This window comes from Lepidochelys kempii, chromosome 1 (genome assembly GCF_965140265.1).
Source record: "Lepidochelys kempii isolate rLepKem1 chromosome 1, rLepKem1.hap2, whole genome shotgun sequence".
Lineage (NCBI taxonomy): Eukaryota > Metazoa > Chordata > Testudines > Cheloniidae > Lepidochelys > Lepidochelys kempii.
Window position 1 is genome coordinate 43,032,885 of NC_133256.1, and position 15,351 is coordinate 43,048,235.

Below are 15,351 nucleotides of genomic sequence, written 5' to 3' on the forward strand. Positions count from 1 at the left end.
GTAAAGGAGGCTCACCTAAGGCGATGTACTGGGGAGAGGCTGTAGCAGCGTCTTTCTTGCCAGAGAGGGCTTCCCAAGTATATGCTTCCTGTTGCTGCTCATTTGCTTTAGATAGGGTGACCATACGTCCCGTTCTGGCCAGGCCATCCCCTTTTTAAGCCTGGTCCCGGCCGTCCTGCCTTTTTTTCTTTTTTCTTTTTTTTTTTTTTTTGGCAAAAGTGAGCATTTGTCCCGTTCCTCTTGCAGACTTGATCAGCTTTGTCAAAAAAGTGGGGTGCAGTGCAGAGGAACATGTGGCGATACCAGCCCTGCATGGGCAGGGGAGGGTTTGGGCCAGCCCCACACGGTGTCCTGTTTTCCCTTTGGGAAATATGGTCATCCTAGTTTTAGGAAGAACACAAATATGAGGGGAAGGATGTTGGTGGGGCTTAAGCAACGGAGTGAGTGTCAGAACACCCGGGTTCTGTGCTTATCTCTTGCCACTGATTTCCTCTGATGTCAGAAAGTAACTGACCCTCAGGATGCCTCAGTTCCCCCCTTTCTTTAAAAAAAAAAAAGATATCCCCACACCCATCTCTCTGGCAGGAAGATTGTGAGGTTTAATGTTTGCAATGTGCTTTGGAATCCTTAGGTGGGAAGTGATACAAGTGTACAAAATATTTTATATCACATTTTACCATCCAAATAATAACTTTTCATCTATATACTCCCGCCTGAAACACCAGAATCTGAAAGCATTTTCACAAAGATGGGGATTACTATTCCCATTTTACAAATTTAATTCAGTCTGCACTGGGCTGGGGTTTTTGTTTGGTTAGTTGGGGGGGGGGGGTTCCATTTTTCTGATTACAACTGTGTCAGTTCAACCTGGTTCTCCAAAAGGTGTCATAGCCTTGTATAGACCAGCACTCACACAGCTAAACTGTTGGTAGCTAAAATTCACTAAGATAGACAAGGTCACTGACTTCAATAAGAGCAAGTTCAGCTCTCATAAAAGAGAAAGGTTTCCAAACACACAAAGGTACGGTACAGACAGTCACAATGTCAGCTGCACTATGTAGCTCTATTGGTCAAACCAGCCATTCTAGATAAAAGATAGTGAGAATTTATTTCTTGAGACTCCTTGGCTTCCTGGTGAAGAGTCTGCTCTATTCAACACATGCCAGCTTGAGCATCGTGAGCCTGACCAATGCCCACTTAAGTCAATGGAAAGATGCTTACTGACTTTAATGAATTTTGGTAAGGCCCCATTTATGCCTTGATCCTGCAAAAACTTCACCACAATTTGCTTTAGATATGTGAGTAGTCTGTCCAGTGATATGTTGTTCTGTCAATGGGACTATTCACAAGACATGAAAGTAAGCATGCCCATACATTTTCAGAGGATCACGGTTGAATTGTAAAGATGAGGATTCTGTAAACTGGGCTGATGAATATGAATAGAAGCCGGACCTGCTGCTGGCTGCTTCTGAGGCGCAGCGTGGTGTTGGAGCAAGTAGGCACTAGCCTGCCTTAGCTGGGCAGCACCACCGATGGGACTTTTAACGTCCCAATCGGTAGTGCTGACCAGAGCAACCCAGTGCCTTACATGCTGCGACCCAGTACCAGGTCGTGACCCAACTTTGAAAAACGCTGTCTTAGAGAGGTTCTCAAAGGTGTACAGAGCACTTGTACACTCAAATCAGATTCAAAACAAAAATGAACCACCACCCACTTTATGCTCTGAGCTTCATAATCAACATCTATAGCCCTTAGCTTAATTTTACAGTTTTGAAACTTGAAAAAGGTTTTACCATCTTGACCTGTAATTACAGAAACATTTCACACTATAGCGGTATTTCCATATTCTTGTGAATCTGTGTGTATTAACTACAGATAAGACAAAAAAAAATATGTATGGCAAAAATTCATTCATTTGTTCTGTCACACCTCAAACCTGATTTATAGCAAAACTACAGGATGTATAGATGTCTGTGTGTCTTAAGTTGTAACACACACTCATAGCCAACAGCTCCACCCCACCCCACCCACGCAATTATAGCCAACAGCCCAGTGGTTAGGGATGTAGTAGACCCAGATTCAAATTCCTGCTCTGCCTGATTTATAGAAGGGACTTGAATTCAGGTCTCTCACTATTCAAAGAATGCCCTAACAGGCTATTGGATATTCTGATGCTGGTGGGGAGGTCTCTCAATCTCGCCTGCTGAAGTTCTTCCATTTTGTATAAACAATTTAATTATTTGTTGGAGCAGCAACTTGAATGTGATACTCCCCTATTCAAGAAAAAAGAAAAGGCGTACTTGTGGCACCTTAGAGACTAACAAATTTATTTGAGCATAAGCTTTCGTGAGCTACAGCTCACCGATGAAGTGAGCTGTAGCTCACGAAAGCTTATGCTCAAATAAATTTGTTAGTCTCTAAGGTGCCACAAGTACTCCTTTTCTTTTTGCAAATACAGACTAACATGGCTGCTACTCTGTCCCCTATTCAAGGTGAGTGCCATAACCACTGAGCTATACAGTTATTCTCTGTTATTCTCAGTTATTCCCAATACCTATTTTATACACAGTGGAACAGCTCCAGCAGGAGGGACTGAGAGAGACCAACCCCAGAATACCCAAGTGGTTAGGGCAGTTTCCTGTGACATGAGAAACCTGCTCCAAATCAGACAGAGCAGGGATTTGAATCTGGGTTTACACTTTCCAGGTGAGTGCCCTAGTCCCTGGGTATTCTGACACCCCAAAATTCCCAATCTGCCAGCCTCCGACTGCTGTGTGTGGGAGGTCTAATCTGGTAGGCATGCTCTGAAAACACCTACCAGATCTCCCCAGATCAGGGAAGACAGACACAGGAATGCCTAATTTGACAATGCTGCCAGTTTTGTGAGATCCCTTTGTAATTCTTTGCAGTCAGCTTTGGACCTAACTGCCTTGAGTAATTTTGTATCAGCTACAAACCTAGCCACCTCACTGCTTACCCATTTCTGCAGATCATTTATGAATATGTTGAACAGCACTGGTCCCCATACAAATCCTTGGGGGACCCCACTATTTACCTCTCTTCCACTGTGAAAACTGACCATTTTGTTTCCTATCTTTTAACCAGTTACTGATCCATGAGAGGACCTGCCTGCTTATTTCATGACTGCTTACTTTGCTTAAGGGCCTTTGGTAAGGGACCTTGTCAAAGGCCTTCTGAAAGTCCAAGATCTAGATCCACTGGATCATCCTCATCCAAGTTTATTGACATCCTCTAGACTGTAAAGGGAAATCATGCCTCAACAAAAGCTGTTGGCACTTTCCCAAACATATCATGTTCATGTATATGTCTGATAATTCTGTTCTTTACTATAGTTTCAAACAATTCGCCTGGTACTGAAGTTAGGCTTACTGGCCTGTAATTGCCAGGATCGCCTCTGAAGCTATTTTTAAAAATCAGCGTTACATTAGCTATCCACCAGTCATCTGGTACAGAGGCTGATTTAAGCAGTAGGTTACATACTACAGTTAGTAGGTCTGCAATTTCATAATTGAGTTCCTTCAGAACTCTTGGGTAAATATCATTTGGTCCTGGTGACTTATTACTATTTAGTTTATCAATTTGTTCCAAAACCTCCTCTATTGATACCTCAGTCTGGGACAGTTGCCCAGTTTTGTCATCTAAAAGAATGGCTCAGGACTGGGAATCTCCCTCACATCCTCTGCAGTGAAAACCAGTGCAAAGAATTCATTTTGCTTCTCAGCAATGGCCTTGACTTCCTTGAGTGCTCCTTTAGCACCTTGATCATCCAGTAGTCCCACTGATTCTTTGGCAGGCTTCCTGCTTCTGATGTACTTACAGCAAAAAATAAAAATAAAAGTCAGTTTTTGTGTCCTTAGCTAGTTGCTCTTCAAATTCTTTCTTGGCCTACCTTACACTTTTACACTTAACCTGCAAGAGTTCATTATCCTTTCTATTTTCCTCACTAGGATTTGACTTACAATGTTGAAAGGATGTCTTTTTGTCTCTAACAGCCTCTTTTATTCTGCTGTCTACCCATGGTGACATTTTTTGGTCTTCTTTGTGTTTTTTTTATTTCAGGTATACATTTAACTTGAGCCTCTGTTGTGCTGTTTTTAAATAGTCTCCAGGCACTTCGTAGGCATTTCACCCTTACGGCTGTTCCATTTAACTTCTGTCTAACTAGCCTCCTCATTTTTTGTGTAGTTGCCTTTTTGAAGTTAAATGCTGCTGTGGTGGATATTTTTTGGCATGCCCTCACCCCACACCCTTACAAGGATGTTTTATTTAATTATATTATGGTTGCTATTACCAACCAGTTCAGTGATATTCACCTCTTGGACCAGGTCCTGTGTGCCACTTAGAACTAAATCAGGAATTGCCTCTCCCCTTGTAGGTTCCACGACTAGCTGCTCTATGAAGCAGACGTTGATGGAGAAGCAGTCTAAGAATTTTATCTCTGCATCCCATCCTAGCATGTGCTAGCACTACCCATACAGATGTTACAGAACACTGGGAATACAGCATGTGAAGTGTGTAGGAAAAAGGCTAATACCTTTTCTTTGCCTAAGGCAAAACTCAGGTTTAAGTCAGGCATAGCAAAAAGGAGCTAACTATACTGGCCTACATTCAACTGTGGGGCCTATCCCCACAAATCACCCCAGACTTGCTCTGTCATAAATATAAAGGGAAGGGTAAACCCCTTTGAAATCCCTCCTGGCCAGGGGAAAGCTCCTCTCACCTGTAAAGGGTTAAGAAGCTAAAGGTAACCTCGCTGGCACCTGACCAAAATGACCAATGAGGAGACAAGATACTTTCAAAAGCTGGGAGGAGGGAGAGAAACAAAGGGTCTGTGTCTGTCTGTAGTCGTCTTGGCCGGGGACAGAACAGGAATGGAGTCTTAGAACTTTTAGTAAGTAATCTAGCTAGGTATGTGTTAGATTATGATTTCTTTAAATGGCTGAGAAAAGAATTGTGCTGAATAGAATAACTATTTCTGTCTGTGTATCTTTTTTGTAACTTAAGGTTTTGCCTAGAGGGGTTCTCTATGTTTTTGAATCTAATTACCCTGTAAGATATCTACCATCCTGATTTTACAGGGGGGATTTCTTTATTTCTATTTACTTCTATTTTTTATTAAAAGTCTTCTTGTAAAACACTGAATGCTTTTTCATTGTTCTCAGATCCAAGGGTTTGGGTCTGTGGTCACCTATGCAAATTGGTGAGGCTTTTTATCCAACATTTCCCAGGAAAGGGGGGGTACAAGTGTTAGGAGGATTGGTCATTGTTCTTAAGATCCAAGGGTCTGGGTCTGTAGTCACCTAGGCAAATTGGTGAGGCTTTTTACCAAACCTTGTCCAGGAAGTGGGGTGCAAGGTTTTGGGAAGTATTTTGGGGGGAAGGACGCGTCCAAACAGCTCTTCCCCAGTAACCAGTATTAGTTTGGTGGTGGTAGCGGCCAGTCCAAGGATAACGGGGGTAATATTTTGTACCTTGGGGAAGTTTTGACCTAAGCTGGTAAAGATAAGCTTAGGAGGTTTTTCATGTCACGGTTCCTCCCCCACTCTGAACTCTAGGGTACAGAAGTAAATAGAAATAAAGAAATCCCCCCTGTAAAATCAGGATGGTAGATATCTTACAGGGTAATTAGATTCAAAAACATAGAGAACCCCTCTAGGCAAAACCTTAAGTTACAAAAAAGATACACAGACAGAAATAGTTATTCTATTCAGCACAATTCTTTTCTCAGCCATTTAAAGAAATCATAATCTAACACATACCTAGCTAGATTACTTACTAAAAGTTCTAAGACTCCATTCCTGTTCTGTCCCCGGCCAAGACGACTACAGACAGACACAGACCCTTTGTTTCTCTCCCTCCTCCCAGCTTTTGAAAGTATCTTGTCTCCTCATTGGTCATTGTGGTCAGGTGCCAGCGAGGTTACCTTTAGCTTCTTAACCCTTTACAGGTGAGAGGAGCTTTCCCCTGGCCAGGAGGGATTTCAAAGGGGTTTACCCTTCCCTTTATATTTATGACATGCTCAAAATCACCTCCCCTTCACCCTTGCCTACAAGACACCTTCTGAGACATTGCTTTCACTTACTCCTCACTAAACCACAAGACCACAGTCATGTATGCCAGTAAACTGACAATCTCCACGGCAAGAGGACGCCCTCCTACACCTCCACGGACACAACTGACAAAATTCAGTGCTGAAATGAGGCACACATGCACCTTTCAACACATCACAGTAACAGATCTGCCAAGCTACTCCAACAAATCCCTTCCGTATTCCATACAGTGAAGGCAGTTGGAGTGCATGCAGATAACTGCTGGAATTAAAATCTGTGGTGCGCAACACATACAACTTTCTCATGTCTACCTATTATACCACTCGTACCAAACCATTTCCAATGATTACTGCAGCTCTAAGGGGCAAAGTCCAGGTGCAGGGGTGGCGTGTACCTTAACATTGTATTTCTTGGTTTTCAGAGATTTAAGCTTAGCCATTCTCGACATTCGGGAATGCCACTGGACACCCCTAGGCAACTCTGTGTTAATCAAATTTTGGGGCATTATAAGCTCTTTGGGGGTAGGGACTGTCTTTTTGTTCTGTTTGTACAGCCCTAGCACAATGGAGTCCTGGTCCACGATTGAGCTGCCTAGGCAATATGAAAATACAAATAAATAATAATAAATTAGACTAAAAGTTCAGCATGTTTTTTCACCTGCAGATTCTGGGCCATTTTTGGACAGAAAAGAAGCTGTACATATCTGACCTGTGGGGAAAAAGTCTTCTGAAAATCCTTATGATTGGGATCCTGTATTTTCAGGCTGTCACACCTGAAATTGTTCGTTTCATTTCAAACAGTATCATTTTACTCCCTTTTTCTTTATAAAGATCAGTGCCATAAAGCAGCAGTATATGAAAAATATAGTTAATTAAGTAGATTATTTCCAAGATAGTCACATTTTACAAATACTACAAATTGCTGTAATGAGCCATAGAGCCAGTGTCTCTTAGACCATGGTTTTTAGTATCTACAGAGGTATGAATTTAAGTTCCCAAGCTCATCTTATGAAGGTATTATGGAGGTTTGCTTTGAGGACGAGGACTGATAGGTCAGATGCAGAGTAACTGCTTTGTGAAAAGTGTTTGCCCACAGCTGATAGGGTGTTTTTGTCTTTTATTGTTTTCTCAGAGACACTAGTTTGGCTCATTATGATTTGTAACCTCTAACCCTCCCTTCATCCTATCACTGTTAATTGCCCCCTTCATTTTAAGCGGTTTCTTGCAATATGTGTGAACCTCTTATGCTTAACAATCTCTCCCACCTTGCATTAACTGTGATACCCTGGTTACCCTTTCCAAACCTGATGCAGAGCTCTGTGAAGCTTGAAAATTTGTCCCATCTAACCCACCTTGTGTGTCTCATATCCTGAAACCAGCATGACTACAACAACACTGCAAATTACAAATGGAACAGGACATCCAGTACTGTCTCCAATGATGTGCTAGAGGAGGCTCCTAGGGGTTCCAAAGAGCCTGTTGTTAACTTTTCTACAGAAAATTCAAAGAAAGGTTGGGCTGATTTCCTTGCCTATGATGGAATTTACCCTTGGCTCAAAGGTGCTCTTGAGGAATATTTTTAGGTTTTTGGAATGGAGCAAACTGCATCCAATGGCAGTTATTTTCAGCAAAGTGCCTAGGAAAGTATATTCCACTGGTCCCCTCTAGTTTTTGGTTTTTTGTTTTTTAAAAATACCTCAAACCCATTTCAAATTATATGTGTATAGATTTTTCTGATTTGGTTTCAGGGCAACTAAAACTCCTGAAAGAGAAAAAAAGTGAGAATATTAAGGGCTAGTTGATCCACTCAGGAGGCCAACTGCAGGTAGCTGAAGCCTATTCGACATTGGTGAGGCCTCATCTGGAGTACTGTGTCCAGTTTTGGGCCCCACACTTCAAGAAGGATGTGGATAAATTGGAGAGAGTCCAGCGAAGGGCAACAAAAATGATTAGGGGACTGGAACACATGAGTTTTGAGGAGAGGCTGAGGGAGCTGGGATTGTTTAGCCTGCAGAAGAGAAGAATGAGGGGGGATTTGATAGCTGCTTTCAACTACCTGAAAGGGGGTTCCAAAGAGGATGGCTCTAGACTGTTCTCAATGGTAGCAGATGACAGAACGAGGAGTAATGGTCTCAAGTTGCAGTGGGGGAGGTTTAGATTGGATATTAGGAAAAACTTTTTCACTAAGAGGGTGGTGAAACACTGGAATGCGTTACCTAGGGAGGTGGTAGAATCTCCTTCCTTAGAGGTTTTTAAGGTCAGGCTTGACAAAGCCCTGGCTGGGATGATTTAACTGGGAATTGGTCCTGCTTTGAGCAGGGGGTTGGACTAGATGACCTTCTGGGGTCCCTTCCAACCCTGATATTCTATGATTCTATGATTCTACCTCTGGAAGACTGGAATGCTAACAACCTAATGCATCTCAGCAGAAGCTAATATTGAGGTCCTGGTGAAAGACCCCAACACTGGTATTAATTTTAGTGCAAAAAGGTGTTATTTATTAACTTGAATAGTTGAGATAATCAATACTCAAACAAAATTCATAGTAATGAAATTGTACTCGAAACACATGTATGTATTTGAGGCTGCTTACAACACATACTAATAAATAATGAGAAAAGAATTGAGAAGCATTTATGGTAAAAATACAGTTCAGTATATGTCAGTGATAAAATAGTCTCTCTTGACGTCATCTTCATTCCCATTCAGAGCACATTCCTCAAACTACAAATGAAAGAAGTAGGGCTGTCAAGCGATTTAAAAAATTTCTCACGATTGTCACGGGTTGGACCCTTGGGATGCCACCTGCTGTGCTGGGATGCCACTGAGTCAGACAATTCTGGCAGCCTGGGCTCCCTTTTACCTGGCCTTGCTGGGCTAGGCTCCCTAGCCTTTTCCAGCCAAGCACACAGGCAGGGCCGCACCCAGTTGCACAGAGAGACAGAGATCTGCTCTGGGAAGGCTCAGTTTAAGGGGCTTGCTACAGCTCCCAGATGACCACCTCCCTTCGGAATATAAACCCAAAGTTATATGAAATTTGCCCCCTCCCTCAACATGAAGAGAGGTGCGCACACTTCTTGCCCCCCCGACCCTGTTAGAAATTACAGAAACTGAGTTTAATAAACAAAACAAATTTTATTAACTATAAAAGGCAGATTTTAAGTGGTAAAAGGGGTAACAAACAGAACAAAGCAGATTAGTAATCAAATGATATCAAACACACAAACTAACTTAATACACTAAAGAAACTGGTTACATGTAAGTTCTCACTCTAAATGTGGTTCCAATAATCTTCTTCACAGGCCAGATACCCTTCCAGCCTGAGTCCGGTTCTTTCCCCCAGTTCTGTCTTAGTTGTTTCCAGCAGTCATCTTGGGTGGGATAGCAGGGGAGAACTCATGACCAGGATTATCTCACTCCCCACCCTTAAATAGGATTTGCATAAAGTGGGAATCCTTTTTTTCCTAGTTTGACCGCCCCCCTCCCCCGCGTCTCCTGGAACACTACAGAATTTAAGATGGGTTCCAGTATCAGGTGACATGGTCACATGCCTCTGTAGAGCCCCTAGAGCCATTCTTCACAGGTTGACCCACACATTCACAGGAAGACTAAGCTCTTTTGCAGTCCATTGTCTCTTGCTGATGGGCCATCAGCACTATCTGGCTTTTTCATTGTTGTACCTGAAGTGTTAGCAGGGGGTGTCACCCAAAGTAACATAGTTGAAATATAGATACATAGTCAATAATCCTAATTTCAGATACACAAATGCTACATGCATACAAATAGGATAATTATATTCAGTAAATTATAACCTTTCCAATGATACCTAATAAGAGTTATCTTGCATAAAACCTATCTTAATTATATCATATCGTACCAAAAGCATATTTTCATAAAGAATATGGAGTGTAATGTCACAGCAAATAATCACACTGTTAAATAATAATAGAAGACCATTTATTTAAATATTTTTGGATGTTTTCTACATTTTCAAATATGTTGATTTCAATTACAATACAGAATACAGTGCTCACTTTATATTTATTTATTATAAATATTTGCACTGTAAAAATAAAAGAAATAGTATTTTTCAATTCACCTCATACAAGTACTGTAGTTCAATCTCTTTATCATGAAAGTTGAACTTTAAAATGTAGAATTATGTAAAAAAAACCCTGCATTCAAAAATAAAACAATGTAAAATTGTAGCGCCTGCAAGTCCACTCAGTCCTACTTCTTGTTCAGCCAATCGCTCAAACAAACAAGTTTGTTTACATTTCCAAACAATAATGCTGCCTGCTTCTTCTTCACAATGTCACCAGAAAGTGAGAACAGGCGTTCACATGGCACTGTTGTAGCCCGCATCGCAAGATATTTACATGCCAGATGCGCTAAAGATTCATATGTCCTTTCATGTTTCAACTACTATTCCAGGGAACATGTGTCCATGCTGATGATGGGTTCTTCTCAATAACAATCCAAAGCAGAGCAGACAGACACATGTTCATTTTCATCATTTGAGTCAGATGCCACCAGCAGAAGGCTGACATTCTTTTTTGGTGGTTCAGGTTCTGTAGTTTCCGCAACAGAGTGTTGCTCTTTTAAGACTTCTGAAAGCATACTCCACACCTCGTCCCTCTCAGATTTTGGAAGGCACTTCAGATTCTTAAACCTTCGGTCCAGTGCTGTAGCTATCTTTAGAAATCTCACATTGGTACCTTCTTTGCATTTTGTCAAATCTGCAGTGAAAGTGTTCTTAAAATGAAAAATGCATGCTGGGTCATCATCCGAAACTATTATAACATGAAATATGCGGGTAAAACAGAGCAGGGGACATACAATTCTCCCGCAAGGAGTTCAGTCACAAAATTTAATTAACGCATTTTTTTTTAACGAGCATCATCAGCATGGAATCATGTCCTCTGGAATAGTGGCCAAAGCATGAAGGGGCATATGAATGTTTAGCATATCTGGCACGTAAATACCTTGCAATGCTGGCTACAAAAGTGCCATGCAAATGCCTGTCCTCACTTTCTGGTGACATTGTAAACAAGAAGCAGGCAGCATTATCTCCTATAAATGTAAACAAACTTCTCTGTCTTAGCGATTGGCTGAACAAGAAGTAGGACCAAGTGGACTTGTAGGCTCTGAAGTTTTACATTGTTTTGTTTTTGAGTGCAGTTATGGAACACAAAAATCTACATTTGTAAGTTGCACTTTCACAACAAAAAGATTGCACTACAGTACTTGTATGAGGTGATTTGAAAAAATACTATTTCTTTTATTATTTTTACAGTGCAAATATTTGAAATAAAAATAATATGCACTTTAATTTTAATTACAACACCGAATATTATATATATGAAAATGTAGAAAAACATCATAGAATCATATAAGGTTAGGTTTGGAAGAGACCTCAGGAGGTCATCTAGTCCAACCCCCTGCTCAAAGCAGGACCAACCCCAACTAAATCATCCCAGCCAGGGCTTTGTCAAGCTGGGCCTTAAAAACCTCTAAGGATGGAGATTCCACCACCTCCCTAGGTAACCCATTCCAGTGCTTCACCACCCTCCTAGTGAAATAGTTTTTCCTAATATCCAACCTATACCTCCCCCACTGCAACTTGAGACCATTGCTCCTTGTTCTGTCATCTGCCACCAATGAGAACAGCCTAGATCCATCCTCTTTGGAACCCCCTTCAGATAGTTGAAGGCTGCTATCAAATGCCCCCTCTCTCTTCTCTTCTGCAGACTAAACAAGCCCAGTTCCCTCAACCTCTCCTCATAAGTCATGTGCCCCAGCCCCCTAATCATTTTTCGTTGTCCTCCGCTGGACTCTCTCCAATTTCATCCACATCCTTTCTGTAGTGGGGGGCCCAAAACTGGATGCAATACTCCAGGTGTGGCCTCACCAGTGCCAAATAGAGAAAAATAATCACTTCCCTCGATCTGCTGGCAATGCTCCAACTAATGCAGCCTGATATGCCGTTAGCCTTCTTGGCAACAAGGGCACATTGTTGACTCACATCCAGCTTCTCATCCACTGTAATCCCCAAGTCCTTTTCTGCAGAACTGCTGCCTAGCCACTCGGTCCCCAGTCTGTAGCAGTGCATGGGATTCTTCTGTCCTAAGTGCAAGACTCTGCACTTGTCCTTGTTGAACCTCATCAGATTTCTTTTGGCCCAATCCTCCAATTTCTCTAGGTCACTCTGGACCCTATCTCTACCCTCCAGTGTATCTACTTCTCCTCACAGCTTAGTGTCATCCACAAACTTGCTGAGGGTACTATCCCTCCCATCATCCATATCATTAATGAAGATGTTGAACAAAACTGGCCCAAGGACTGACCCCTGGGGCACTCCGCTTGATACCAGCTGCCAACTAGACATCGAGCCGTTGATTACTACCCGTTGAGCCCAACGATCTAGCCAGCTTTCTATCCACCTTATATTTAATCCAAAATATTTAATAAATTTTAATTGGTATTCTATTGTTAAACAGTGTGATTAAAACTGCGATTAATCAGGATTATTTTTTTTTAATTGCGATTAATATTTTTCATTATTCACATGAGTTAACTGCAATTAATCAACAGCCCTAGAAAGAGGTAAGTGTCCCCAAATCCAGTTCCACTAGGTTGCAGCATATACAGCACTTCTTGTGCTCTGTTGCACAGGCTGCTAATGTCCCATTTTTAGTTTTATTACTTTATAAATCCAACACATCCCAAAAATAGAGCTTATATTTTTTTAAATATTTCACTCATTTAACTGCATAATTCTCCCTCACCTATTTTTCACGAGTCTTCACTGTGAGGAGAGGTACTTCATAATTTAAGTAAAAAAATATTTGGTAGAGAGAAGAGTAACTACTGTCTGGTTTACAGCTCAGGCTGAATCAGAGTACTATTAGCACTGTTTTTAAAAAGTCCAAAGCAACAAAACATACCAACCAAATTAGCACTATGTCCACCAAAGAAGTCACACCAGTGCCTCTGTAGGATGCCCCAATTGTTGTTACTAATATCATTTCAAGTAAGGTTCAAAAATATTTTTTTCTGTCAGCAGGAAACTGACATAAGAGAGGACAATCTTCTAAGATCGTATTAATATAAACGGAAAACATAGAAGTTAGAATCATAGAATATCAGGGTTGGAAGGGACCTCAGGAGGTCATCTAGTCCAACCCCCTGCTCAAAGCAGGACCAATCCCCAATGAAATCATCCCAGCCAGGGCTTTGTCAAGCCTGACCTTAAAAACTTCTAAGGAAGGAGATTCTAGAAGATTCTTAGAAGAAAAACTTCTAAGGAAGGGAGGTGGTAGAATCTCCTTCCTTAGAAGTTCAAGTCCCACTTCCCCATAAACTGATTTAAAATAACACTGTGCTAGTGCAACTGTGAAGATACCAAAACAGCACAGTTATAAATGAAAGCTCAAAGCTGCCATTTCTCTAGTCATCAGACATGCACTCTCAGACGCCGACAAAATAAGCGAACTTAAGAAAAGTTAAATTATTCATATAAATGTGCTCACTTCTTTGGACAGAATTACAATATTACCGGATGAAGGAAACGTAATGTAGTTGGGGGTAAATTAGATGAAGATTTTCATGAAATCTTTGTTTACAAGTTAATCCAAATTGGTTTGGTTATGTTCCCTATTACATGGGATGCAAAATGCCAGAAAGGCAACACAGACAACAATGATTGGGGTCAATATTTCAAATTATGGCTAGGTGTCCATCAGGCTGCCACCTAGATATGTGATCAGCCTAAAATTATTAACCATTTCATTCCTGATCTAGAAGAGATGAGTACCATGGTAAATGAACTCAAAATCAGCGGAGGGTCCAGCCACATTGAGTCAGTTGCTGGAGCAAGGCCTAAAATAGACATCATTTTCAACACAAGGTAAGTCCAGAGAAACATTACAGAAGGACTTAAAATGGAAAGTTGCCAAATAAGATTTAACCTGGATGGTAACATATCTGAGGAAAAATAAGCAAAACCACAGATTTAATTAGAGAAAGTAATGCTAACAGAGTTCTAGTGGTGGTAGTATAAGAGATACAACGCAATATAGTGGCAGAAATACCAGTGCAATTTTGGGCTGTATACACCATCTTATGCCTTCATGAAACATGGAAGTTTTAGCTTTTCTCTACATGGCTCCAATGATACAATTAGAATAGTCTTTAACTCTAAACAACTCCCCAGAAAAAAGATGTAGACAAATCAAATTACTGGGGATTCAAAGAGCAAACAAAATTATTAAGCAGTTTCAGGGATTCATTAGAATAACTAAAGAAATAGCTTAACCAAAAAATGATTCATGAGGAACGTGCTTATGACAACTATTGACAAGTACTTAAGTTTGAAAGATTGTAGATTTTCTGAGGCAGGGGTTTATCTACCTAGGGCTAATGGGGAATTCCGATCCTCTGTCAGTTCACGCCTCTGGGCAGAGTTCCTCTGGGCGGCATCCACTGACTCCTTTGACACCTTTGAGGAGCAGTGGGCGCTGTCCGAGGTTCTCTGCTCGGTGTGCCCGTCAGGTTCCCTTCGTCTGACCCTTTGACCGCACTCCTGTCCCTGTTGTTCATTAGTTGTCCCCTGTAATTATTTGGTTTCCCAGGACCTGTGGACCCCCCCCTTAGGCTGGGGGGGGAAAGCCCGCCCACTTCCTGGATCCCAATAAGGCTAATGGGGAATTAATTAAAAAAATTAGGCTAAATATTAGGAAAAATGTGTAAATGATGAAATCAAATAGGTTTGGAACAGTCTCCTAAAGGAGGGGGCAGAAGTTCTATCACTTGAGGCATTTAAAACTAGACTGGAGAAAAAGAGTATAAGATATGCTGCAGCAAGTAGTCCTGCACTGGTTTGTGGGGAATGGACGAATGAGCTAAGATTGCTATTTTCCATCCCAGGCAAATTCTCCCCTTCTAGTGTCCCATCACTGGCCGTTGGGGATATTTGCTGCTAGCAGCCAAAGACTGGCTACATGCAACCATAGGCAGTCCCATCATACCACCCCCTCCATAAACTTATCAAGCTCAGACTTGAGGTCAGTTATGTCCCCCTCTCTCCCCACTCCCTTGTATTTATCCCTTTGAGGTATTTATAGACAGCAATCATGTCTCCCCTCAGCTTTCTTTTGCTTAGGCTAAACAAGCCAAGCTCTTTGAGTCTTCTCTTATAAGGTAGGTTTTCCATTCCTCTGATCATCCTAGTAGTCCTTCTCTGCACCTGTTCCAGTTTGAATTCATCCTTCTTAAACGTG

The 15,351-nt window shown here is 41.5% G+C and overlaps 1 protein-coding gene across 6 annotated transcripts in view; it reads right to left on the reverse strand.

The window, feature by feature from the left end:
• The window catches only part of ATP8A2 (ATPase phospholipid transporting 8A2), a 692,754-nt gene that overhangs the window by 611,142 nt on the left and 66,261 nt on the right, over positions 1–15,351 (reverse strand). The window contains exon 1 of one of the 6 annotated variants that reach the window (XM_073340306.1): positions 16–67. The exons of the other annotated variants lie outside the window; for them this stretch is intronic. The gene's annotated coding sequence lies outside the window, so the exon portion shown is untranslated. Of the gene's footprint in view, positions 1–15; positions 68–15,351 lie in introns of those variants that run through there. 6 annotated transcript variants of the gene reach the window in all.